At 56.4% G+C, this 26,228-nt stretch overlaps 1 protein-coding gene across 9 annotated transcripts in view; it reads left to right on the top strand.

The window, feature by feature from the left end:
• TNS1 (tensin 1) overlaps positions 1 to 26,228 on the top strand; it is a 198,720-nt gene that overhangs the window by 58,652 nt on the left and 113,840 nt on the right. The window contains exon 1 of one of the 9 annotated variants that reach the window (XM_013061553.2): positions 7,312 to 7,526. The exons of the other annotated variants lie outside the window; for them this stretch is intronic. The gene's annotated coding sequence lies outside the window, so the exon portion shown is untranslated. Of the gene's footprint in view, positions 1 to 7,311; positions 7,527 to 26,228 lie in introns of those variants that run through there. 9 annotated transcript variants of the gene reach the window in all.

Below are 26,228 nucleotides of genomic sequence, written 5' to 3'. Positions count from 1 at the left end.
TGGGAGACAGGACCAATCCCGTGATGGCAGGACCTGGGCCACGGGGCAGCTCCCCACGTCGGGCTAGGCTGCCCATTTGGGGCCAGTCCCCACAGAACGGTGGTGAGGGGTGAGTCTTGGGGGGTGGGAGGCCGGCTGGCCAGCATGAGAGCCGGCCTGGGACAGTGTGTGCCAGCCAGACGTTCAGCCACCAGCCCGGCTCCTGGCCTCCTCTGGCTTCAGCAGCAGCCAGCTTGGCGGAAGCTCAGCTCTAGTGCCGGGGCCAGCACGCTCCCTACTAATCAGTGCCCACAGGCCTGGTCAGGATGCTGTTTCGTCCTTCGCAGCTGCTCAGCCCCTGACTGATTCTGCCCTTTGGACATTCAGAAATGAATGGGAAATGGTCCCAGGCTTCAGGGAATTCATAGATGAAGGGGCAGAAAGGCAAAGGAGGTGGATGTGGGCAATAGAGTTTGTCCTGGCTCACTTTCTCCAAGACATTTTTCAAATACTTGACGATGTGTGTTGTGTCCTCTTTTTTTTTTTTTTTTTTTTTTTTTTTAATGATTTGAAAGAAAAATTGGCCCAATTTCTTTAACCTTTCTTGTACTTTGATTCAATAATACCTGACACTTCTGGTGGTGTCTGAGAGTCATGGAGGAGAGTAGAACTTTCATCTCCCTTGGTCTATATTCTATACCTCTCTTAATGCAACCCAAAGACCACGTGCCTGTTGGTGGCAGCCATAGCCTACTGAGAACTGAACTGAATTTCTGTTTTCATTAAATCTTAGGCCTTTCCTTTCATGAACTATTTTGTTTTTGTTATTGCACGAACTATTATTAATTCAGGGTTTTTATGACTTTTGGAACCTTAGTTTAGGACTTGACCCCAAGAGAAACGTTCCCTTACTAATTCTGGCCTGTTTATAAAGTCAGTTTTGCATTTTGGTTCAAGAGCGCCTTAGCTCTTCCTTTTTTGCGTTTTTACCTTTGTGTACTTGGTAAGCCTCTGTTCTAAGTCTTCATCTAAGTTACTGATAAGTATGTTGGACAAGCCAGGGCAGAGGACAGAGCCCTTTGGCAAGTCAGGAAGTTGACATTGATCTATTAATCAACACCCCTTGCCTTGCTGGTTAGGAATCTGCTCGGCTCTCTATCTCGTCTCCAAGCATTTCATCACAGCTCCTGCCAACACCTTCCTGAAATCCAGATAACTTCAGGTGTGGGGGATCCCCGACTATCCTGTCCAGGCTAGGGGCCTTGTAATAGTGGGGTTAGGGTGGTGGGTGTGCTGTGCGAGGGAGAGCTGTGGGTTCTATGAGGAGAAGTATCTGGGATGAAGCCGGTGATCATTGCTGGTGTAGGCTTGAGAGCAGTTCTGTCCCAGAGGCGATTAAAGCCCAGAGCTCTTACAGCTTTAAAATCGGGTTTCTCAGGGGAGACAGGGATTTGTGGGCAATGAACTGGCACAGCAGGGACTTTCTGCCAAGGACCAATGTCTGCCTAAAAATGTGTTCTGGGAATCTTCCAAGGGATCTTAGAGGTTGTCAGATGAGGGGATGGAAGCCAAGAGGGACCAAGAGTGTCATCTGGTCACCAGGGCATCGGTGGCTGGACAGGGCTGGAACTCAAGACCCTGACTCCCAGTCTGAGGCCTTGGGGCTAGATCCAAGGGCCTTTCCTGGCTGGAAACTGAGGCAGGCTCAGGAGGGAGGGGCTGCCAGCATGTGTCTTAGGCACAAGTTTTTGGCAGACCATTTCTTTCAGGCTTCTCCTGCCTTATTGATCCTTTGCTCTCAGACCCTGGGCACAAACCTGAGAGTAGGAAATCCGAATGCACAAGGCAGAGTGTGCCTCCCTCCCTGGGGTGGGGGGGAGAGTGTGGCACTGGGCTGAGGCTCTGCACTTGGCAAGATGCTGGGAATGCATGCAAATTAGATGCAAATGGGGTGGACAGGGGTGAGGAGGGGGTGCCCCTTGCTGTTGCCTCAGTCTTTCTTGCCTGAGTTTTTTTTTTTAAGATTTTATTTATTTATTTGTCAGAGAGAGAGAGAGAGAGAAGAGAGAGCGCGCATGCGAGCAAGCCCAAGCAGGCAGAGAGGCAGGCAGAGTCAGAGAGAGAAGGAGGCTCCCTGCTGAGCAAGGAGCCCGATGTGGGACTCGATCCCAGGGCCCTGGGATCATGACCTGAGCCGAAGACAGTGGCTTAACTGACTGAGCCACCCAGGTGTCCCTGGCCTGAGTCTTGAGGATGACAAATAGAAAAGAGACCTGGGCTGTGGAACCCAGCATCAGGAAGGAAGGGAGAGGGGCTCTTTGGGGCAGCAGGGTGAGGGTGTGGCTTTTGAAGCCAGCTCTGGGGGAGAGGGAGGGCCAGCTGAGTTGGGGGGGGGTGGTTCCCAGGAGTTAGCCCTGAGATGAAGGATCCTGGGAGAAAGCCCAACTCCTCTCTAGCTGGGGTGTTGGTAGGGAGACGGTCGTCTGAAGGGGGAGAGGGGAACCCAAGGCATAGACATTGACCAAATGCCTAGGGTGTTACCCAGGGCCTGGCTCCCAGTCAGCTGTGGTGTGGGCCAAGCAGGATCCTGAGGCCCAGGGCCTCTCCCCTTGGGACCTGGGCCTGTGGCACTGCCTTCCCTGCCATGGAGAGGGAGGACGAGGGTGGGGGCCAAGGGCGCTAGACAGGATAGCTCCAGCACCTCCTAGGAAGATTGGGAAGCCAGTCCTTGCCTGCTGGACGGTGGTGGTCTACTCTCTGCCCTGCTCAGGGTGAGAAGGCCCCAGGGATCCGGCCCCACAAGAGTGGGGGTTACATGACGCAATGGCCTCCAGAGGGAGTGCCAGGGACCCGGAATTCTCAGTTGTGTCGGTTGGCGAAACAGCCTTGAGTGGCAAGACCTGGGTTCAGATACCGTGTTATCAGCTGCCCTGTGGTTTTAGGTAAATTTCTTAATTGCTCTGAGCCGGTCTCTAAGACTGGGATAAGAATTAGAGACATCTCTTGGGTTTTTAATGGAAAAACACATGGGAAAGGTTTGGTGCAGGCTGGGCTTTCAAATCCTGACGCAAACAGAATAAGAGAAAACCCGGGAACTGCTCTGTGCTGGCCCATGGGGCCCTGAGGCCGGGGGAATCCAGAGTCGACATTCTTAGGCAGTCAGTCTTTCCCTTGACTTTATCTTTGCCCTTTCTTTTGTGTCTCTGTGTGTCCCTTTGTCCTCCTTTCTGTCACATCCCCTCCTGTTCCACTGGAAGTGCCTAACTCAGCACCTGGCCCCGACAGACACGATTCATTTTCTCTGTTCTTCTCAATGGCTGCTCTGTGGCCCAGTGGCGCTGTCCCACCACCCCCAGCTTCGTCTCTTTCCTCCTTCTAGGTCTCTGTTTCTGACCCTCTCTTTGTCCTGCTCTCTCTCCTCCTGGCTTTCCTGCCCTCTGTCTCTCTGGCTTCTATCGCCCCTCAACAAGCACCCATTGAATCTTTGCTAGATGCCAGGCGCGGCCCTGCTCCTTTCTGGGCTCTGTGTCTTTCTCTGCCTTCTTGCTGCCCGCTTCTCTCCCTCCCGCCCCTTCAGCCTCCTGCTCTCCCTTCCCCCAGCTCCACAGGCTCCAACACTGGTATTATTCAGTTTTATGAGAAACCCCCAGGCCTACCCCTGAACGGACCAACCACAACTGGAACCAGATGTGCAGTCCTGCACTAGGGGTGGGAGGGAGGGAGGGCGGGAGGAGGGAGAGGGGCATGGGCTGGCTTAGGAGGCGGGGAGGGGAGGGTGGAATGGGAGATGGGAAACCCTGGGAATCCCTTGCCTCCTTTGGAGGAGGGCGGTGAGGAGGGGAGGGAAAGGGGGCTAAGCAGCGTTCTGTAGAAAGCAGCTCTCACTCTGGATGTGAGCATGTGTGTGTGTGTGCACGTGCGTGTGTGCAGGCATGTGAGAGGCTGGGACTGACACTGGGGAAACCCCGGGGTGTCAGGGAGGGGTTCCGGGGGATGATCGGCTATGGGACAGCTCTTGGAAATCAAGGGGAAGGCTACTCTTTTGCTTTGAAATCCTCTAGCTCCTTGATTTCCTGTCTGTGTGGTTTCTAGAGACTTGCTGGATTGGTGCTGGAGCAGGAGGGCTGGGAGAGAGGGGGTAGTGTTGGGGTGGAAGTTGGAGCGCGTCCCTTCCAGTGGCTCCTTGCAAGGAGCTGAGGACAGCATCTCTTAGACACCCACCCCACTCCCCAATCTCCTGTGGAGGGTGTGTGCCTGGGAAATCAGGTACATGAACCTCATGTCTTAACGTGGTCAATTTTTCTGATGGTCAGTTTTTTATACAGCCTTGAAGATAAAAGTTGTCTTTTATCGTCTTGGTACAGTCTTGGGCAGAATCAGGCATTTAAAAGTGCTCTTTCCTTCTGTTTGTAACCAGTCATCCATCATTCATCCGTCTGTCCATCCATCCGTCCATCATCCATTCATCCATCCATCATCTGTCCATCCATCATCCGTCCATCCATATGTCCACCCATCCATCCATCCATCATCTGTCCATCCATCCATTCATCCATCCATCCATCCATCTCTTCACTATTCAGTTATTCAACCTGCATTCGTTGAGAGTCTGTGTGCCCACCTTGTGCTGGGCATTGGGTGCGCTAGGATAGCGGAAGGGAATGATGCATAAATCTTGGGATCTAGATCTCACTGGGAGATCTAGAAGTGCTCCTAACAAGTGAGTGTCCTGGTGTCAATGTTTGAGCAAGGGCCTTGAGGGTCCAGAGAAAGGGACAGTACCTACCAAATGGTGCAGATGCAGAAGGACCCAGGGAGGATGTGGCTTTTGAGTTGAGGCCTGATGAATGATAGAGAAGAGAGGGAATTGTGCCTTCAAAAAGCTCAGAGTTGGGGCTATGTCACAGGGCATCCTTCTGCAGAGCTGGGACTGGATCTGGTAGGCAGTGGAGGGCCCGGGACAGTTTCGTATTGATCAGGGTGACAGGGGGTGTGGCTTGGAATGAGGAGATGGGGAGGATGGCCCTGGAGCCAGTGTGCAGTCCTGCACATGAGGCTGGGGGGCTACTCTGTGGCCCAAGACTCAGGGAGGGGCTGCCACTTTCATGGCTGACTCCTCATCCACCTCTAGGCGAGTCCCAATTGGGACTGGCCTATGGGGCCCTGAGGCCGGGGGAATCCAGAGTCAACATTCTTAGGTGGAATCTCTCACTTTCCTCACCTGACCAGGACTGTCCCAAGCCCCCGGGCCACCCTTGGTCTGCAGGGGTGCAGGGGTTAGTAGGACAAGGCTCTCAGGATTCACCTTTGCCCCAGAACTGGGGCCAGGGAGGGCTGGGCAGGGAGCTGGGCTGGGTAGTTGTCAGGCTCAGAGACACAGACATTCAGCGGGGCACGTCTCTTCCATCTCTGTCCCTGCCGGCACCATCACTCTCACACACCAAGGCCACCTGCAAGGCTGGTAGGTTCTGAGATGCTGGCATCTGGGGCCCTGGGAACCCAGACTCTCCACCTAGGAAGGGGTGAAGTCATCTTGTCCTGAAGGCCGGGATAGGGAGGGCACAATTAGGCTCTGTCTCTACCCTGCCCATACAGGGTCCACAGGAAGGTGCCCCCTTCCCTGAATCCTGAAGGATCTCACTATCACCAAAACCAGGGAGGTGGGGTGGGGAGGGAGAAAGCCATCCGAAGCTTTGACCATTGGTGGCCCCAGATGCCCCTAGATCTTTCCTGAGGCTGTTTGTCCCTTCTCTGGCCTTCCCTGTCACTTTACTCTTTGAAGAACTGAAATCTGGGGAAGGGTTTGGCTGAATTAGTGAAGTCAGAGTGTTCGAACTGGAAGATATCCTGAGGAACTTTGGATTCAAACTCTTCAGACAGCAGGGGAACTGAGGCTCTGAGAGGCAGGTTGCTGGCCCAGGACCTCCCACAAAGGCGGCCTAGATGGGGAAGAGAAGGGCCTTTCCACCTCTGGAGGACTGAGTGGTGGGGAGCTTGGCTCTGGAGCGAGCTTGTCCAAGGCTGAGTTTCCACTCAGCACCGTCCTGTGTGGTCTTGGACAAGTCACCTAACCACTCCAAGATGGCTTTCTTCAGCTGGGATGAAGGAGATTCATAGATGAAGTGAGAGAGAATATTCTTTCAGAGTCTGGAGTGCGACAGGTGTTCAGCGAATGGCTTTTCCCTTCCTCACTCTTAGTTCTATGGTGCTTCAGACTTTCAGATCTTGTTTCCGCTGATATTCGCGCGTATAGAAAAGCTGAAAAGATTATGGCAAACTCCCTAGAGTCTGTGATGAATTCTTTGGTGTATTTGCTTTATCACATTTCTGTTTCTCTCTCCATCCATCAGTCCATGGTATTGTTTGATGCGTTTCAAAGAGAGCTGAAGCATGTGTCTCTTTAACTAGAGTTCACATCACTTTTTTTAAAAAAATATTTTTTTATTCAAGAGAGATAGCAATGGAGATAGCGAGAATGACAGGGAGAGAGAGAGAGAGAGAGAGCGCGCGCATGTGCTCTAGAGAACTAGCTGGATGGAGAAAAGAGTTTGGGGCTCGATCCCAGGACCCTGGGATCATGATCTGAGCCCAAGGCAGACGCTTAACCAACTGAGCCTCCAAGGAGCCCCCACTTCACATCACTTTTAAGAATACAGTCACAGGGTTTTCTGCTCAGCAGGAAGCCTACTCCCCCCCAACCTGCCTGCCTCTCTGTCTACTTGTAATCTCTGTCAAATAAATAAATAAAAATCTTAAAAAAAATGAAAATAAAAATACAGTCACAAAAGCTTGAACTCAGCCAAGAGAAGAAAGCAGGGAGTGTTTCAGAAAAATGGGTTCAAAAGTGAGATTCTGGGTCTCCTGCCACCAAATGAGTGGGGATTGGCAGAGAGCAGGGTACGCTACAGAAACTGGGAGTTGCTCCTCTTGTGATTATCATTGTCATTACCATCTGACCAAATATCCTTTTCCAGCCGGCAGCACTGTGGCCATTTCTCTGCAGCTGTGTTTTTCCCTGGTGTCCCAGACTTCTTGGCCACCTGTCCCCTTTCCCCACCTGTGTCCCCAGGCCCTTTGATGCCTCCCTACAGGTCCGGGGGAAACTGCTGGGCTGGTGGCTGAAGGAGGGGAGTCCGAACTTCTGGGCCCCAGGGCCCCAGTCATGTGCCTGCTGCCCAGCCATGGAGCTGGAAGCGGGTAGCCCGGAGCTGGGAGCCGGGAGCCAAGCGCTTCAGGGGTTAAAGGAGGCGGCGGCGGGCAGGCTGCTGGCCGGCTCCGGGAAGGAGGGGAAGAAGGCGGTGCGCTTGCCCGCCCGCCTCGCCGGGGGAGGGAGCCAGGCCAGCAGCGCCCAGGCTCAGTTGCTCCCAGCAGTGGCCCTGGGACCAGCTCCGCTCCCCTGCCCGCTCCTGCCTAAACACAAGGCTCACTCACGCCCTCCTCTCGGCAACCAGCTTCTGGCCTGCCACAGCTGCTGCCCCGTCATTGCCCACTGCTCTGTCCCGTGAGACCTGACACCCACCCCACCCGGTGGCCCTTCTGTTGGAAAGGTGAGTGTGGCGTGTGTGTGTGTGTGTGTGTGTGTGTGTGCGCGCGCGCGCGCGCGCGCGCGCGCGCGTGCACGCACACACACACGCATGTTGGCCTGTCCTACTGATGCTGTCAGGACCCCCGATCCTATAAATTAGGGGAGGGGGAGGTCAGCCCACCCGGTCACATGCCCTGGGGCTGGTCTATACCCTGGAGGCCAACCTGTCAGTTCCCTGCCTTCGGGGTCTGGTTCTGGCAAGGATGTCTGGGGTGTGGTTGTCCCTGCTCTGAGCCCATCCGCAGGAGTTTGGTTTGCTGGGGAAGTTGTGGGTGTCAGGGGCTGCTCGAGACTGAGGTCAGCAGGGCAAAAGAGGGGGAGGCTTGAAGTATTAGTCTCTTCCCCTACCCACTGGCCTTCCTGGGGCTGCCTCAGAGAGGGCTATGAGAGACGTGAGCCTGGGCATTTTTTCCCTGCCTCCCACTGGAGCTGCTGCTGGGCCCTGTACTCCTCCTTGGGGCTCTCCTGGCTCCCACCTCTCATCTCCCAGAGGGCGGGCCACAGCTGCACGGGAGGGTTAGGCAGGCCTGGAAGGGTTTCCCTGCTGCACTGCCCTCGGCTTGGGTCCCTGGGCATGCGGGCCCAGCCTGGCATGCGTGCCCGCTGCTGCCCTCCCCCAGCCAGGAGCTCTTAGCCCCTCCTCACCCCTCCGGGCAGAAATGGCTAATCCAGGTAGTTAATGAACAGACACACACAGCTGCCTTCTACCCCCCTTTCCTCTCCTCCCACCCCCCCATCTCCTCCTCTGACCCTCTGGTGCCCTGCCTGCCACCCCTTCCCAAGCGGGAGAGGCTCTGCCAACCTAACCTCAGTATCTGGCACACCCCCCTCCCCAATTCAGGACCAGATGTTCTTAGGCTGAGGCCACTATCGGAGAAGAGAAAGCCGGGTGGGGAGGGGGACCTAGGGGAGACCAGGAGAAGCCTGCTGCGCGGTGGGATGGGGTTAGCGGACAGGATGGGAGCTGGGTAGGGGAGGGCTAGACAAGCCACTGTGGGATGAGGCTCAGAGGAGGACCTGGAAACCAGGGGTTTCTCTTCTGGAAGTTGCAGAACTTCTTCCATGTGGCAGAGGGAAAGCAGGGGGGTCAGGAGGGCGTGGGGAGCACTCTCTTTCCTTGAGTCTCTGCTGGGCCCCTTCCTGGAGCTGCCGGGTGGGGTGGGGACCATTGTGGCTCAGACTTGGCCTTAAGTTGCTTCTAGTCCTGCCAGTTGGCCGCTTCTCCTGTCTTCCCCACCCTCGCTCTCCCCCAGGATCTCAGAGCTTGCTACAGCTGAGTGCCCCCCTGTCCGACCCCTGGCCCAGGGCTGTGGTGGGGAGCTGGCAGGAAGAGCTCTCCATGGAACAGTGCTGGGATCCCAGGGTGGTGAAGGTCTCTGCCAGTCTGTAGGACCCCTCCACCCCACCCTCCGAGCTGGGAGCCAGGTCTTTGATCTGGAAATGAGAATTTTCAGGTGGTGGAGGAGGCAGCATGGGACCCTCTGCTTCCAGACACCTGCCTCTCCTTCCCTATCACTCTCCCAGTGCTCTCCATACCTCACCTTGCTCAGAGCCCCAGCTTAGAGTCTCTGACGGGGTGGCTGCCTCCAGGATCGTATACACCCGGGAGCTGGTAGCTGGGTGGGTGGCGGGTGCTGGCTGCGGTGTGGGTGAGTTCAGAGCTGACCTTGCTGTTGGGTGACCATCTTCTCATCTCTGACGGGTTATAGCAGAAGACCTGGAGTTTGGGACTTCTCAGTGACATGTTTATACTGAGGTTGGAACAGGAAGCGAAAAGGGAGAATGGATTTTTGTTGGGTGAGGGAAGCTTGGCTCGGGTTTAACAGAGGGGTTCTTAACTAGCCTGGCTGGCCAGCCCAGGAGAATGGGGTCCTTGTAAGGTAGTGAGCTTCCCGTCTAGGGGGGAGTTCAGACAGAGGCTGGAAAACAGCATGGAAGGATTCCTGAGCTGGGATGCGGTTAGGAGAGATGACCCTGATGGTCTCTTGGGATGCTGAGGTCCTGGGATTCTTGGAGTCAGGAATTCTCTGACAGCCAGAACGGGGAAGCAGGAAGGCGGTGGCCTCCAGCCTGGGGTGTGGGCACTGCCTCCTCCTCCCTGCCGGTGTTTGGGGAACAGAGAGCCTGGTGCTCTCTGCTCGCACCCACTGCACACTCTCCTACCAGGTCTGCCCCAGCTGCTTCCTGCAAAGATTCTGAGTTTCTTCCGATTCTTCCTGTCTCACTCTGAGCCTTGCCCTGCTGGTTAACCCGACGAGGGCCAGCACAGATCTGTGGGCTGTGTGACGTGGTGTGGAATGGAGGGGGCGACCTTGCCCCCTGCCCACCTTCAGTTAGAGCCCGTGCTCCCTGCTGAGGGGGCTAACTGGTGGCCCGTGCGGGAGGATTAGGGGCTGGGGTGTGCTTGAAGTTTGACAGCTCAAGCCCCTGCCATTTTGTTGTCTTCTACCATAGTCCCACTACCCCCCACCATGGGAAGGGGCCTCCCCAGGCTGCCTGGAGGTAGTAGGCAGAGGAACAGTGTCAAGTTCTGAGATGCAGAAAGTCCCAGGGCTGGCCCTTGCTTGAGCCTCAGTTTCCAAATTCGTGACCTAACACAGGGTTGTCTGGGCAGCTTGAAGTGGTATGTGTGAGTCGCGATGGGGTTGCAAGGGAGGAGTGTGGGGGAGTGGGTCCCCTTGCTCCCTCCCTCCCTGCCACCTCTCCAGACCTGTTTCCCTCTGGGGTGGGCACCAGGCAGTGGGCGGAAAGGCAGGGTGGGGTTGAGGTTCGAGGTTTCTGAAATCCACACCCTGGGAGGCTGGGGCTTTTCATGATGTCAAATGTGGGCTTCTAGGCTGGGCTCAGGACCCGCCTGGGCTCGGTCCTTTCTGTCCCAGCCTGCATCTCCCCTCGGTCTCTGGGACTCCTTTTCTCCTTGGTGGGGAGAGTGAAGGAGTAGGGCCTGAGTTGCCCTGGTTATCCTCCTGCCTCCTCTCAGTCCTGGCTTCATCTGAGGATGAAGTCCTTCTCTGTGTCGAACTGGAGTCCTGTGTCTCCGGTCGGGACTAGATGAGGCTGCTTCAGGAGGACACGCTCTCCTCTGGTCCAACAGGGACCTAGAGGTGCGGGAAGGTGAGATGCTGAGTGTGCCCTTGAGTCTGGACGAGTCAGGGTTAGAGCTGGCATGGATGGCAAAAGCTCTCAGCAGCGGGCGGTTCTGGCTTCTTGGCTTATTTCTGGGGCCACGAGTCTCTGCCCAGAAAGGGGAGCTGAGGTTTGTCTGAGGGAGAGGAAAGCCCTCTCCGTTACTGGACTCTGAAAAACAGCCAGTGGGCACGATGCCGGGGGAGGGAGGGAGAGGTTTTGGGATACTGGAGGGACCATTGTCTCCAGAGCTGTATTCCCATAGCCCTGGCTCTTAGCTTTCAAAGCCATTAGGCACGCAGAGGTGTGGGCACCAGCGAGCTGGAACGGGAGTAGCCAGGTGGCTGGGCTGCCAGCCTTGCGGGCCGTGCCCACCTCCCTGGGTGCTCTGCTCCATTATGCAAGGTCACACTTGGCCCTCCTCTCCTTCCTGTGCTCAGATTGCCTTCAGCACTTTCCCAAGACAGAGGTGGCAGGAGGCACAGCTGGGTCCCTTGCTTGCCTCCACTCAGGTTGGTGACCTTGGCCATCTTTCCTACTTGTTCACACCTTGGTTTCCCTCAGAGAGATGGTCGGTCTCTGCAGAGTTGGAGCTTGATGGGGTGGGGTGGTGGGGGGTTGGGGGGCCCGAGCCAGTCCCTGGTGCTGCCTCCTCCAGGGCTAGTCTTGGCTCTGTAGTCCCTGCCTTTTTAGGGCTGGAGGCTTGTAGCTCAGGCCTGAGTGTTCTGGGAAGCAGGAGGGAGCGGGCTGGGAGGGTGTGGTCCCAGTGAGCCAATGAGCAAGGAGTGAGGTGACAGACTAGAGTTCTGTCCTGCCACCATGGTGAAGGGGAGTCCCAGTTTGAGGTCCAGTTTCCCCAGAAACTGGCCTCCTAGGCCTTCTCCAACAGAGAATATGGGACCCCTCAGTTTTCCTTGCAAACTTGCTGAGATCTTCTAACTGGATTCCAAGCTCCTTGAGGGCAAGCCCGTGCCTTTTGCCTCCCTGGTGGTCCATGCCGTGTGCCTGTCCAAGGGTGCTCAGCGCTAACTGACCGCCTGAGGAGGGGCGGAGGAGTGAGGGATTTAGACTGGGCCTGGAAACAGGGCTGTGTTGGCCAAGAGGTCTAGAGCGAGGCAGAAAACGTAACTCTGAAGGCCAGACTGCTGGGGCTTAACTCAGGCCGACCCTGTTTATTAGCTGTGTGGCTTTGGCAAGCAGCGGAACCTCTCTGAGCTTCGGTTTCCTCATCTGGAAAGCAGAGTTTTGCACCTGTTTTGGGGCATGGTTGTGAGTATAGAATGAGTTAGTTTATTTGAAACACTTTGAGCAGCGCCTGGCACATAGTAAGGGATTGATGAATGTTAGTAATTGTAGTTATTTTACGGGTCATGGCAGTGGTACTGGTGTTTCTCCCGGAGCCCAATTCTGCGTGGACTCCTTTCTCTCTCTTGTGGTGGTTGCATCCCTAAGACGGGAGGATTATGGGACCAGAGGGTGGAGACAGTGGCATCAATTTCCCTCTAGGAGACCCAACATCAGAGCCCAGAGAGGAGACTCTCCCCACACCCCCACATATGTCTCTCTCCTTCCCCCTTCTGTGAATGGGGAAAGGCAGGGAGCTAAGGGGACCTCCCAAGGCCTTGTCTGCCCAGGGGAGCCGATGCAGAGCTGTGTTTATGAAGGACTCTGAGAAAGCGGCCATCAGTGTAAACAAGATGCATTATTATAAACCCGTCCAAGCTCCCTTCCTTGGATCCTATCCCATTCCTTGAAGAGAGTCACTGAATCAGAGACTCCCACGCCTGGCAAAGACGTGGCTGGCCCCGCCTCCAGGCAGGCTACTCTTGATCCTGGGCTATACCCATAGGGATGGTGTCTGTATTTTAAAGTGGGATCTCTAAATAGCTCTGGGTATCTCTGAAGTCTAACCTGCATCCCTCTTGCTGCAACTTTAAGTTCAGTCCCTTGTTGGTGGGAGGTGGGGGAGAACCATGGCCAACCCTTCCTGCATGCGCAAGGCTCTGAGCGATGAACCCGTGGTAGGGGCGGGTCCTGGCCACACTCCTGCCTCATCCCAGACCTCTGTCCTTTCTGGGGTCCTCCACTTCTGGTGCCTCTGACGTCCCTCATTAGCAGGGGTCAGCCCCCAACGGCCTTTCCACCTACCCCTGGTTCCCACCCAGGGAGGCTGGGGTCGCTCCAGGTCGGGGGTGAGCTCTATTTCCGGACCCCTGACCCGCCCAGTTGCAGCTGCAGAAGGCATTAAGCTTTTTTTGGAGAAAGAATGGGTTTGGGTTGATGATGATGACAGCTGGGGAGGGTTTCTGAGCTCAGCCCAGCCCTTTCTCGCTTCCCCTCCCCAGCCCCTGCTCACCTCTGCTCCATTTCTAGGCCATTGCTCATCTAGAGGAGGGGCTTGCCTTTGGCTCTTGACCTTGACCAGACCTGAGCAATTCACTGGTCTACAACAACCTTTTCTGGGGAGCAGTCTTTGGGGTTGGCCCTGGGCTTGGTGCTGGGGTCAGGGTCGAGGGGCGGACAGAGGTCTCAAAGGGAGCATAAGAAAGGCCCAGAGCATGGGGGAGAGCAGTGCTCTTGCTGTGTTCCTACACTCTGGAATCAGAGTCCCTTCCTTTGCCCGGCCTGATGTCCTCACCTGTCAGTGAAAGGCTGGGGGGTGCAGGGGCTGGAAGAATCTGTGATTCCATCTCCCTGACTGAATCTTCCTGGTCCCAGGCTGCGAGAACTTCACCTTGGATTGACCTTGCTTCCCTCCTGCCCTGCCCCCACCTCTGGCAATTGCTGGCAGGAAGTCCTGCTGATTAGGGCCCTAATCACCAGCTGAGACTCCCAGAAACAGCCAAGCTGGTTGGGTAGAGAGGGGCAGGCAGCTGGGCACAGGGAGAAGCTCCCACCGAGGGACACGAGCAGGGTGTTAGGTGGTGATGGGGGGCCCTGCCTGTGACTGGGGGTGGGGCTTCTTGGGTGGAGGCCGTGCCTGGGGACCCACAGTGGTGGCCGTGTGATGGTGGCTGAGTCTGGCCTGGTACATGAGGGCCCTGATTATTCACTTCCAAGACTTTCTGGGGCACCAACCCTTTGCCAGGTAAGGTGCCGGGGGTATGGGGCTGGAAAGACCAGGGGGACACCGTCTAGAAGGAGACGAAGAGGAGTAGATGGAAGGTTTCTACCAAATGCAGAGGGGAACTGAAGAAGGAAGCAGTGTACACGAGCTGGTGGGGTTAGCAGAACTTTGGAGAAGAAGCACTCCTGGAGGTGGGTTTTGAAGTTTGAGGAGGAGTTCCACGGGGAGCAAAAGGGACAAAGACTTCTTCAGGCACAGGGGGACGGCATGCCTGAAGGCACAGTGGCACACATGTCACGATGGATGAAATAATGGCCCCAGCCCTGTGTTAGAGTCAAACAGAACGTGCTGTCCCTCCTGGCTCCGCTGTTTGCTAGCTGGGTGACCTTGGGCTGAACCTCAATGTCTGCATCTGTCAAATGGGGCTGATATCCAGCCTCATAGAGCTATGACTGGGAGGAAATGAGATCGTCTCTGTGAAGTGCCCCGCTCAGGGCCTGGCACAGACTAGACCCACCGGAAGTGTGTGTGTGAGAAAGGCTGGCTTTGGGCGAGCCTGCCGGTGTTGCCTGGGGCCCCGCCATGGAGGGATTTCTGGGTCAGGTGAACGAGGGAGCAGCAGAGGGCTTTCATGTGGGGAAAATGTGATGAGACTGTTATTTAGGATGATGATTTCGGCTGCTGTGAAGGCTGTAGTGGCCAGGGAGATCTGGGCACAGCCCATGAGCCAGTGCCCTTGGAGTCTGCTGTGTGAATTTCTCAGCCCCAAGTTGGGAAAGCCTCTCCCACTTTGCTGCATCTCTCCCGGGTCCTTCCCACGGGCTGCCCTCCTCTCCTGGATCAGGTGGCTGAGGAGGCCCTGGGATCTCCTTCCTGGGAGATCTTTCAGGCCAAAAGAGAGCCGTTGCTGGCAAGGCTTCCCACACAAGACTGGCATGGATGGATCACAGCGGGCAGGAGTGAGGGCAGAACGCGGGCAGCTCGTGTCTGTAAGGAATCGGGACGCTCCTTTTGGGGGCGTCTTCCGCCATCTGCCTGGCGCACGGCGGGCCCTCACTCTTTGTTGAACGAACAAACAGACAGGAGTGTCCCCAAGTCAGGGTGGAGGAGCCTGCCTGCTCGGAGGCCAAGGGTGCCTGGCCTGACCGTATGTGGCCTGGTACAATGTCTGCGCGGGGGCTGCCTGTCCAGAGCCTGAGGACTGCTGAAGGGTCACTGAGGCCGACGTGGCTGCAGGAGGTCTGTGGCGGTACGTGGATGAGGAAGCAGGGGTTTTGGGAGCTTGAACTTGGAGTGAGGTCCTCTTACGGGGCACGATGGGGCCAGAGGCCGGGGCGGGGGCAGGGGGTGTCAAGATCAGAGGCCGTGGCCATGCCATCTGGGTTTTGGTCTTGACCCCAACCTGTCGGTATTTTAGTTTACTCATCTGTCGAAAGTGGGAAATAAATAGAGCCATGGCCAGCACACAGGGCCATGCTCTGTGAACCTTGGTTACTCTTACTACTATTGTTGTTTGTGGTGCAGAAGGAGGGAGGCAGGCAGGGGCCTCTCAGGGATGAGTGCCCCAAGTGGGTGGGAAAGTCTAGGAGAGACGAGACTCCTTGAGAGGACCAGGCTCCTCGTCCCCCGTGAGCTGCCTCCAACCCCACACATGGGGTTGTGTCTGATGTGGCCAGCTGGGCTGAGCTGGGCGTGGGAGCCGAGGCCGCGGCCAGCCTGGATTCCAGGCTGGAGCCCTGGGAGAGCAGGGGTGAGCCGGGGCAAGGGGCAGGGGGAGGAGAGGTGAGCAGAGAGGAGGCCAGGACTCTCCCAAGTCCCCAGCTGGGACCCCAGGAATTCCTCCCATCTTGTCCTGCCAGAGGGCCTGGCCTTCTAGCTCCATGGCCTCCTGAAGGCCTGTGGTCTATCTCCCGTCTGCCGGGTAGATGTTCCTGATGCTCCGTCACTGTTAGAAAGTGATTGCTCCCCACAAAGCACAGATTTACGGCAGCTCTTTCCTTCTCCTCTCATCTGGGCTTCAGCTCTCCCGAGTCCAGTGGTCCAGCTCTCCCCAGGCCAAATTCAGCTCCCCTATGTGCAGCTGCTTTGCAACAGGAGGGCGTGAGGGTGGGCTGCTGGGGTAGGCTGCAAGGGCCGGCCCAACGGACTCCCTGTGGGCTGAAAGGACTTGCTGTGAGTGGAGGGACTGGTGGCAGGGGAGCCAGACGGCCAGCTTCCAGTCCCTCTTTGGCACTGTGCGACCTTGGGCAAATCATGTCCCCTCTCTGGGATTCGGTTTCTTCATTTGTAAGATGAGAGGTTGGCCTTAGGAGGGCCCTCCATTTCTCTAACCAGTGCTGAAATTCTGCAAGGCTGCGGATCTTTCTGAACAGAGAGGCTCTTGTTCTTGGGGCTGATGGAGGAGCCATCTAGCGTGGATGTGGGGGTCCTGGAAGGTCTTCAGGCATCTGCTGGGAAGCCAGCTAAGATGCTGGGAAGGTCCCTTCCAACCCTGGGATTGGAAGGTTCTTTGCCCAGTGAGCAGTCCTCTGGGCAGCTCTGTTTCCTGGAACAGAGTGGAGGGTAACAGCTGTCCGGGGTGAGTGGGCCAGAGTCTGTGGGGCTCCGTCCCAGTGACTCAGGTGGGGCTGCGCTGGCAGGATCGAGGCTAGCAGAGCGAGGGTGGGAATCAGCCCGATCTGCTGGCTCCTCTTGGCCACTCTCAGGGGGCAGAGTGGGAGTGAGTGATGTGCTAGGGGGCAGGGTGCCGAGAAGAGTGAGTAACCAGCACTTGTGAGTAATGGTCCAGTGTCTGCGCTGGGCAGGTGGCTCCGAGGCTGCCCAGCTGTCTGGGGCTCCGGAAATGCTCCCCGGAGGCCCAGCCACTGAGTCACGACAGCCTGAGTGCCTTAGATGCTGGGGGTCCAGGCCGGCATGCCCACCCCCATACCCCCTTTGCCTCTCTGCGCCCCTCTGCCTTAGCCCTTCCTCCCTGCCATCCCGCCACGCCCTCCAGGCCGCACAGCTGCCCCATCTTGTCGGCGAAGCACGCGGGTGACTTGGTGTGCCCGAAGGGGTATAGATTTTGCGGTCTGGCTATCCCGGGTTTGAGTCCTGGCTCCATTGCTCCTTGCTGTGTGACCTTGGGCAACTTAACTTCCTCTCCCGGAGCTTCTTGACCCACATGGAGAAGGGAGATTTGGCTGTTGTACGTGCCGTTGAGAGGACTCGGTCTGTAATACCCAGTACGTTCAAGAGGGTCTGAGAATTCGGTGGTACATCAAGCCCTAAACTCTGTTTTGCGACTCCTCCCCACCTCCACCCCTAAAACTTCTGCTCCCAAGCCTGTATTCCACGTTTTCCAGGATAGTTGTTCTCCTATCAGCTCTGCCTCACAGCTGGTACACTAGCCCTCCTCTTTCTGACATCTCTTCCCCAGCTTCCATCAGTGAGCCTTGGCCCTCACCTGCTTTTCCAGGAGGGTGGGCGGGTTGCGAGGAGGGGGCAGAGAGCAAGGGGAATTTGCTGCTGGCCCTGCTAGGTGGATAGGCTGGCTCCTGGGTACACCTTGAGATCTGGGTGAGCATTCACCCTCGACCCCCCGCCCCCGCCCCCCCTCTGCTGCTTCCCGCTCTCCCCTCCTCCAGTCTGCACCCACAGATCATTCCCTGCCCTAGCTTCCTGAGATCAGCTGTGCTCCGGGACCGTGTCCCCCGCGTCCCCCCTCCCCTGGGTGTGGGGGTGAGGCTTCTGGGCAGCAGTCAGTGCAGGCTCTGCTCAGGGTGGGGCTGGCAACCCTGGGGAGTGACTTTGCATCTGGAGCTGGCAGGGGTTCTGTGGGCTGTGTCTGCGCTGTGTGTGTGCCTTGGGGTGTGTGAACTGTGCGTCTGCACCTCAGCAGTGTCTCTGGGTCCCCGGGTCTGTGGCGCATATGAGCCCTTTCCCCCATCTGTTTAAAATCTGCCTATGCTTTCTGAGCCAGCTAGAGTTGGGTCTTCCGCTGCCCCTCCCTTCAGCAACCCCTTCCCTGCAGACCTGGTTTCAGAGGCGTGCATCTCCGAGGTTTCCCCGGAGAACAAGGAAACATTGCGGGGAGGTGGATATGCGTCAGATCTAGCCGAACAATGCCGGTGACAGCCAGGCCTCCGCTGGCCTTCAGTGCTGGCTTCGCTTCAAGTCTCTGCTGCCGGCTAATTGCGAGAGAGAGGGGGGCTTCCTGTGCCTCACCGCAGATGGATTTAAAGGAGCAATATGGGGCTGGGCCGCCCTGCCCTTGGGACTCTGGCTTCCGGGGCTCCTGGTGTGACCCATCAGACCAGATGGGGTTCCAGAACACCAGTCCCTGCTCTGGGTTAATTGTGCACAACTGACCTGCTAACTCCTCCTGGAGCTGCCGTCTGGGGCCCAGGACTTTCCTGTGTGAGTGCCTTTTCAGATCACTGAAGCTGAGGCCAGTGAAGCTGAGGAGGATTTTTTTTTTTTTTTTAATATTTATGGGAATCTTTTCCATTGTATTATAGGGTCCCAAGGTCTGATGGCTCAGTGGATGGGACCTTGTCAATCAACTACCTCTTCTCACCTGTTATAGTTCCTCCATTCTTCTTCCGCCAAGTGGGCTTAAGAACAGAGCCTACCTCCCAGGGCTGAAGTGATGACTTTTTTCTTTTAACATTTTCCTTTTTAAGGATTTTTATTTGAGAGAGAAAGAGCGAACACGAGCAGGGGGAGAAGCAGAGGGAGAGAGTCTCCAGCAGACTTTGAGTGCAGAGCCCAACACAGGGCTTGATCCCAGGACCCCGAGATCATGACCTGAGCCCAAACCAAGAGTTGGATACCCAAATGACTGAGCCACCCAGGTGCCCCAGATATGATGATTTGATGAGCTGAGATACATGCAGCCTTTAGAACGGGACCCCTGCGCATGGCCCATGCCGTGCAGCTTATGACCCTGGACATGAAGACATGGGGGGCACCATGTTGGTGGCCGCCAAATGGAGGGGATTCCCATGTGCTAAGCATGGGCTGGGTTCTGGGAGTTTTTAATTGTGTCAATTCAGTCAACGTTATTTAGTTGCACCCTACCACATAGGTCTCCTTCTCTCCATTTTCCAGACGAGGAGACTGCCTTGGGAAGTAGTGGAAAGTGGCGGTCTGTGGCAACATGAACTTGGAAGCCACACCTGGCTCCCAGCCCATTGCTGCTTGGGTCCCAGCTCTTGCCCTTTGGTTGGAAATTCACAGTCTCTCGATGTGTTGAGGAATTTGGAAGGAGGGATCCACAGAGAGAAGGTGTTAGGTGTGATTTTGCAGAACAGAACTGCTCCCAGCTCCTGGTTTTGGCTTAGAGTCAAAGCTGTCTGCTCTCAGGCGATGGGACAGAATGACCTGCAGGGGTCCAGGGGTCCACAGATGGCCTTTGAGAATATACACAATTTTCTCCTGGTAGCATGGACTTGGGTTTCCTTTTCACTTTGTTCTTTCTTTGGGCGTCCTTCAAATTTTAAAAAAGGAAGTAGGTAGATGCTGGGAGAGACTTCCTGATTGTCAGCAGCATAGGGCAGTTTGGGGAGCCTGAAGGACTCTCTTTTTTTTTTTTACATTTGAGTATTGCTGAAATTAGCATGCATCTTGCAATTGAAATGCCCATTTGGGGTATCATTTTTCCCACTCAAAAGCTGTTATCCAGTGGGTGGTACCCTCGGCAACCTGTAGCACCTTTAAGATTAGGAAACAGGGTGGAAAGCCCTGCCCTTTGCAGAGGTGGAAGGGAGAGAGAGAGGCCGGCAGGCCCTGGACCTGGCCTGCGAGCTGACTCTGGTCTGGTTTAAGAAGGCAGAGGGACCGTCTTGTGTTGGCGTGGGTTTGAGGGTGGCCCCCAGCCTCAGAATTCTCCATTTGGTGGCCTGGCTGAGTCCCAGCGGCTCCCCACCCCAGCCCTCCCTCAGCCTCCTTTGCCACGTTACAAGACTGCTGGTGCGCCTTGCTGCAGTTCTGAGACCTCTTGACTCCTTGGGCTTCCCCCTTGCTCTTAGCTCTTTTTCCCATGCGTCCTTCCTGCCTTACTCTTCTGGCACAGTTTAGGGTCAAAGACTTTGTCCCTTCAAGTTCTCCTCTAGGGACAGAAACCCTCAGTGGGGAGAGAGGGGGGTTGGGTGGGCAGTCTCCCTCTGGGCGTAATTTCTGGAAAAACAGATGGATTTGAATCCCAGTGAGATAATAGCCCTCTTCATACCTTCATTATAGCAGTTACTGGGTTCTTTTATAATTCCCGGTTTACATGTGGGCCCCAAGTTCCCCTCCGGGGCCAGGCCATTCTTATTCATCTCTGTCTCCCTTGCTGGGAACCTGGCACCGAGGGAGGGGACTAATTTAGTGCTGTTGGGTGAATGCAGGGTCTTGCTTCCCATGCCTGTCCCCCACTGCCCCCCCCAACCCCCCAGTTCCACCGAAACGTTGACCACAGACCACAGCCCTTTCCTTGACCAGATTCTTCGAGGAACTTCCTAGAAGCTGTGTTTTCTGTGCTGCAGGCCCTGTCACACCACCCCCTGCTTCGGAACAAATGGCCCCTCTCCAGGCGGGGAAGAAGGGCTGGGGTTTTTCCCGGGCTTTGGGTCTCAGGAGAAGGCAGTTCTAAATCTCCATTTCTAACTGCGCGTGGACACTTCCACTTGTATAGCACGGACACTGCTTGCTCCGAGGCCTCCAGGCTGGCCCCTTGGTGGTGTCCGGCTTCTCCAGCTTCTTCCATCCCCCACTAGCCTCTCTTTTCTGCACCCGGCCCTGGCTCAGCGCTGGTCTCACTTCGGCAGCCGCTGACTATTTTGGCCTGGATGTTTGGCCTCCAACCCCGTGCCTCGCCTGCGCCCTCTCTTACTGGCCCTGCAGGCATTGGGCTTGTCCTAAGCCGCTGGCCATGGGTGTCAGTTCAGCCTTCCATGCCTTGCACAAAGCGCCCCCTTTGACCCTCTTCTTCCATTTTGCCCTGCGGGCCTCGGGCCTCGCTGGCAGGTCTCCTCTCTGTTCTCCTGCCCCACCCGCCTCAGAAGCCATGCCCTGCGGGAAAGCCTTGCTGGGCCTCGGAAAGGTCCGGGTGGCATGGGGCTGAGCACCGCTGAGGCTTGCGACCTTGGGCCAAGTGTGTGACCTCTCTGAGCCTCATCTGGGAAATGGGCTCAGAGTGCAGTACGTGGAACGGAATTGGACCTGAAAGGAGGTGTCCCTGGCTGGAGCAAGGGCTTTGAGGCCGAGAGGTGGGGAATGGGGCCTGAAACAGGGAGACCCGGCCAGGTCCCGCAGGGCCGCAAGGACCATATTAGGGCATTTGGACTCCATCCCATGGAGCTGGGAAGGACTTTCGGCAGGGGAGTGACAGGACTAGATGTGCATTTTAGAAAGAGTTCCCTGGCTGCTGAGTGGAGGATAGGTTAGAGGGGTAGGACCCGAGGCAGAGACCTGAGTGAGGAGGTTCTTGTAGGTTCTTGTAGTCATCTCAGTGTGGCGGGCCCGGGCAGCCGAAGAGGTATTGGGGCAGAAGAACAGTCCTCCCACCTGGGAGGGAGGGGAAGGAGGAGTTAGGGCAGGCGGTCAGGTTTCTGGCTTCAGAACCTTGGGTGGCCAGCGGTAGGGGAGTGAGGTGGAGGCATTTGGTTGTTGGGGGGCAGTAGGGCTGTGGCCCAGGATGCTGACCAGTGTTAAGCCCAGGGCCCAGCTGTGCCTTCTTACCCCTGCTGGTGCTTTCCTGCGGCCCCACGTGACCCACCTCACCTGTGGGCCATTGCCCAGCCCCTCTGCGACCGCTGGCTTCCTCTCTTGGGCTCCCAGGGCCTGGCAAACACTAGAGGTTTCCCTGAACTCAATTTCTCTGTTTCTCCTGATCGTGGGGGTTTCATCAGAAGAAGACTGGCCTGGTTGCAAGCTCAGGCCTCCTGGAGTCACTACAGTCAGGCCTCCCGCAGTCACTCCTGTGAGTGTCTGGTGTCTCGGCTTGGGTTTAAGGGGAGGCACAGCTTCCCCTTACCAGAGAAAATGCCCTGCCACCAGCTGGGCCTCCAGCCTGGGCCAACTCATGCCATCCTTTGAGAGGGCTCTGCGGGGGACCAGAGCCTGTGTCCCACTAGGTCCACTGCATGCCCCCTTTCCTGGGGGTGCTCCTCTTGGCCGGGCACAGGAGGAGCCCTTCCGGCTCCCCGCCTTGCGGAGGGCTGGGCAGTGCAGGTTCGGCTGCTGCGTGCGAATATGGCTGGAGTTTGGCTGCAGAGAAACGTCTCTCTCTGGAGGTCCCTTTCTTGAACGTGTTACCAGACCTAGAGGTTGGCAATGGGCTGGGTGGCTGGTGCGTGGGGCCTGAGGAGAAGGTCCTGAGACAAGAGGGAGGACCAGGGAGAAGGGGCTACTGCCGGAGCGTGGAGAACAGGTTGACCGGGCCATCAGTTCAAGAGGCCTGTGGCCCAGGAGGGTTTATGCAGACAGTGTGGGCAGGAGTCCCGGGGGCATTGCCCAGAGTTGCCTCACTGGGACTCTCCTCTGTTTCTTGTTGGAGTTGGAGTCTGTGCTGGGTTTGGGAAAAGGCCTGGTCCCTGCCTCTGGAGGGGACTCTCGGCTGGAACATGCCCTGCCCCCCTCAGCTCGAGGTGTCCCTAGGAACAGGCCCCTTCTTGCCTCCAGGAACTGGATGCGCTTCCTTTCCTGATCGTGAGCAGAACTCTATATAAGGGAAGGAAAGAGCCGGGCAGGCTGGGAGCACGCTCTGGTGAGGACAGGCGGCCTGGAGGGGGGGCATAGGCCTGGGAGGAAATGGAACCAGGGTGGTAGCCATCTTCTCTTTAGTAGCCCCTGGCCCAGGGCCTGGGCCTTGGAAAGGGAGGCCGGTGTCTTGAGGCCCTGAACCAGGTTGGGGCTCTGCCTTTCTCAGCCCTGGTCTTGTCCTTGCTACCCCGACCCCGGCTGAGGCATTCTGTAGCTGCCTGCTGTGGACACTCAGGGCACACTGGTATCCCACCGGGCTTCTAAGCCATCCTTCTGTCCACTTGATGGGCCTGCCCGCCTGCCTGGCCCGGCTCATGGGGCCCAGCTATGGTCTTCCTTCTGGAGCTCGGCAGACTCGTCCCATGAAACCTGAGGTGCCGGGCTGTCCACGGGCTATGGGGTCTTCTGGTTCTTTCCTCAGTGATGTGGCATGGAGTCTAGATCCTCTGGGGATTGTGGTCTCTGTTCTTCTTGACCTCTGTGGTGTCGCCTCAGTGACGAGGGCTCAGAGGTGGCAACATGCTGGTCACGGGTTTCCCAGGTGGGGCCCAGAGGGTAAGCAGAAGCCCTGTGGGGTGGGTCCACTTGCTCCTCCTCGCAGGGCAGGGAGGGAAGAAGTCGGGGCAGTGCTGTCCTCCCGTGCTGTGGCTGGGGGAAGAGAGGGCAAGGCTGGAGGTCGGGGTCTGTCCAAATGTGTGTTTTGATAGGGTGGAGATGATGACCTCTGGGTTTTAGGGTGCCCAGTGGCCCCTTATCTGTGGGCTTTGGGCTCCCCTCCCCCCCCATTATTATTAGTATCATTACATATCTTCTGTCTGCCTTAAGCTTCACTCTTTACTTCTCTCTGCTCCCTATCCTCCTCAGGCACCTTTGGTGGCTCCCCAGTACCAGCGTCTGAAAGTCTTAACTTCTCGGCTGGGCCCTCCGAGTTGCCTGTGGTCCAGCCCGGAAAGAGAGTTTGCAGCCAGTCCTCCTTCCCTTTGTCCTCTTCAGTGTGTCCTTCCTCTTCCCCTTCCCCCATCCCATGTCCCACCAAAGGGGACTTGTAGTGGCTTTTTCCTCCCTGCCTTGTTCATGTGACCATTTCCACCCAAAATGCCCTTTCCTCATCTTTACCTTTTAAAATCCCATCCACATGCTCGGTGAGCCCTGGGCTCTGGACCAGGCCTTACCACCCTCGGGGCTCTTGGAATGGTCCTAGGTGAGATGCCCAGTAGACAGAAGCAATATGTCCTGAAGGCCTGGCGTAAGTGTCCCCTCCTCTGTGGACCCCACCTGGGACCCCTGAGTGCCTTCTGCTCTCACAGCCCCGGGTGCCCCCATCTGGCTGTGGAGAGAGTGTGGCGCGTGGGGCCAGGTGGCATTGGAATCAGGCAGACCCTGGTCTGTGTCAATTAGTGGCCATGCCATCTTGGATCTCACAGGATTGCTGAGAAGATGGCTTGAGATCCTGTGAGATGAGGGCACTCGTCTCTCCTCCAGAAGGTCCCAGGCAGTAGAAGGGATAACACAGAGTGCCTGGTACACAGTGAGCATCTTTTTCTGCCTTCTTCTGCGTCTGCCATTCCTCCTACTCTGAGCTGTTTGACTTTGGGCCGTTACTTGACTTCTCTGAACCCACGTACCACAAAGACCTGTCATGAAGACTATATAAAATGTATGTAAAGCACCCAGGTCAGTGACACACATAGGTGCTCTGCTCCTTCCTTCCTGTGTACCTTTGTGTATCGACTGAGATGGGGGCCTGGAGTTGTGGGGGCAAGGGCGTGGAGGCGGTGTCCGCGGGAACAGCCTGCATGTCCGTCGAGGACAGGTGTGTAAATACAGTGTGCGGTGCTTGCCCAGTGGACTAGTATGCAGCCCTGAAAAGGAGGGCACCTCTGATGCCTGCAGTGACCTGAATGAATCATGAGGATGGATGCCGGGTGTGACAATTGCTGGGGCTGCTTTAACAACATGTTGGACATTAGATGGCTCGCATAGCAAACTCCTCCTCAGCCAGTTCTGGAGGCGGGAGCTCTGAGGTCCAGGTGTGGGCACTTTTGATTCCCTCTGAGGCCCATCCTTGTGTCCACTCATGGCCCTTGCCTTTTGCACGTTCCCCTGGTGACTCTCTGTGGGTCCTAATCTCTTCCAATAAGGACACCGGGTCGGGCTGGATTAGGTCCTGCTGATGGCCTTGTTGTAGCTTCATCACCTCTTTCGCTCCATGCAGTCACGTTCCGAGGTCCTGGGAATTAGGACTGCAACGTGTGAATTTGGGGGGATGGAACTCAGCCCAGGACATGAAGTGAGATCAGCCAGATTCAAAGTGCTGTGTGATTCCTCTTATGTGAGGCGCCTAGAACACATAAATTCAGAAACACAGGAGCTGAGAGATCCCCAGGGGCTGGAAGGGAAGGGGGATGGGGCTCTTATTTAAAGGATGTGGGATTTCTTGTTTGGGAAGGTGACGAGGTTCTGGAAGTGGGGAGGAGTGATGCTTGTACAGCAGTGTGAATATGCACTTACCTGCTGTTGAAACGTTCTCTTAGAAATAGGTAAAATGGTAAATTTTATGTTGTGTGCATCTTACTACAATAAGATTAGAGAGGACTAGCTAGAGATAGGGGAAACAAAACAAAACAAAACAAAACAAAAACCAAAAAACCTTCTGCTCTGATCTTATGAAGCTAGAGTTAGAGGCTTGAGTGGTTCTCAGTTTTGGCTGGGGCAAGGTGGTCCTGTCTGGCCCCAGGGCCAGGCGGATGTGGGGAGCTTCTCAGGAGGGCTGGGCAAGTTTAGGAGCCCAGGGTTTTATGTAACCAGGGCCAACAGCTTGAGGCCCCAGGGATGGAGTGTCACCTAGTTGGGGACCAGGTCCTGCTGCTTGCGTGCTAGTGAGGTGACGGGAGGGCCGTGACAGGTACATGCCTGGGTTTTCTCTTGCTCTGCCAAGAACAGTGCCTGGAGCTCCCAGACCAAGATTTCACCTGCAGTGAGCCCTTTCCCAGCTGACTGACCTGGGACGAGTGGCACAATCTCGTCGAGCCTCTATTTTTCTCATCTGTAGAATGGGAACAATGTTGCTGACTCTGCAGGATTGGAAGGGCGCAGAGGGACAAGCATGTGGCAGGACTGGCCCCAGCACTTGGCGCATAGGATGTGCTCAGTGATGGTGGTGACTTTGGCCACTGGTGGCTGCAGGTGTCTTCCTTCCTGGGGCCTGAGTGTCCTACATCCTTCTGCAAGTGCTTTGTGTGCAGCCAGTATGTGTTGGGTCCAGTGCGATGAATGAGATGTATTCTCTGCCCTCAGGACACTTGTTCTCTCACAGGGGAACCAGGTTACAGACAAGGAAATTGACACCTGTTTAATTGCAAATTGCAATTAGGGCTGTGAAGATAGAGATAAGAGGGCTGGAGAAACAGTGTCTGTGTGTGGGTGTGTGCATGCGTGTGACTTAAGGGAAGCAGGGAGGACCTCTCGGCAGTGGCGGCATTGAACCCAAAGCCAGAAGTCTGGGAAGGACACAGCTAATGCAGACGGCTGGGCTGAGAGTGTTCCAGGTGGAGGCAACAGCATATGCAGAGGTCCCGAGGAGGCCCACAGCTAGGTGTGCTTGAAGGACTGAGAAGAGTCACTCCGATGTGTGGCTTTAGGTCCTGGGTAAGGGGGATGGACACAGAGTACTGGTGGAGAGGAGGGCAGAGCCCAGATCACACAGGGAGCCCTGGCCTGGAGGGCTGCTGTCTGGTGCGTTTG

The sequence above is a fragment of the Mustela putorius genome, unplaced genomic scaffold (genome assembly GCF_011764305.1).
Source record: "Mustela putorius furo isolate JIRA1106 unplaced genomic scaffold, ASM1176430v1.1 tig00000275_pilon_pilon_pilon, whole genome shotgun sequence".
Lineage (NCBI taxonomy): Eukaryota > Metazoa > Chordata > Mammalia > Carnivora > Mustelidae > Mustela > Mustela putorius.
Note: the sequence above shows the minus strand (reverse complement) of the source record. Positions and strands in the feature narration are given on the sequence as shown.